Source organism: Sinocyclocheilus rhinocerous, unplaced genomic scaffold (genome assembly GCF_001515625.1).
Source record: "Sinocyclocheilus rhinocerous isolate Xijiao unplaced genomic scaffold, SAMN03320098_v1.1 scaffold1883, whole genome shotgun sequence".
NCBI classification, from domain to species: Eukaryota; Metazoa; Chordata; class Actinopteri; order Cypriniformes; family Cyprinidae; genus Sinocyclocheilus; species Sinocyclocheilus rhinocerous.
The window spans coordinates 206,090-207,090 of NW_015637558.1; positions in this window are offsets into that span (position 1 = coordinate 206,090).

The window sequence follows — 1,001 nt, forward strand, 5'->3', positions numbered from 1 at the left end:
TGGATTCGTCTGAAAGAAGAAAGTCATATACACCTAGGATGCCTTGGGGTGAGTAATTTATAGGCTAATTTTCATTTTTGGGTGAACTAACCCTTTAATAGCCTATTTCTTGTTTTAACTACTTTACTACACTCATCAGTCCACCACGGCACATTTTTCTTTTTCTGCCTACCTATACTTCTACCTATTACATCTTCTGCAACCTCACAAAGAATTTCACAAATGTTATTATTATATTGCTCTACATCATCTATATTACTGTTTAAACTTTGTAATCTTGGTTCACATTCACACTGAAATGCATTCCAATCTGCTGCTTTAATCTTCCATCTAGGAACCCTTTCTATGTCTGTTTTTGAAACTTCTAATCCTATTTTACAATAAAGAGGAAAATGATCACTTCCTATTAAATTTTTTTCTAATACTTTCCACACACTATCTTTAGCTAAACATTCGGACATAATTGTTAAGTCAATAGCTGAATATTTACTTTTGGATATATCCAACCTAGTATAACTCCCATCATTAATGCACACTAGATTTTTCATTTCTAAGAGTTCTTCCACTGCTCTTCCATTATGATCTGTGTGCTCACTACCCCATAATGTATTGTGTGCATTAAAATCACCACACCACACCTCACTATGGCTACCTTCTCCCCCTATATTTGTCAGTGTTTCACTATTTAATCTTTTACAGGGATTATAAAAATTGATTATTCTAATTTTTTGTGATCCAGACCAAACTTCTACTATCACTGATTCACATTCTTCCCTTACATTCACTTGCTTATAGGCTATATCAGTTTTAATGAATGTTACTACTCCACCACCATTTCCAACTTTCCTGTCCCTTCTAACTGCTGTATATCCTTGTAAAACAAATTTCAAGTGTGGTTTGAGCCAAGTTTCTTGAATACAAAGTACCTGAGGTCTAAATCTACCATCTGAAATAAATTTTTTAAATTCCTGACCATTTGCTATCAAACTTCTAGCATTCCA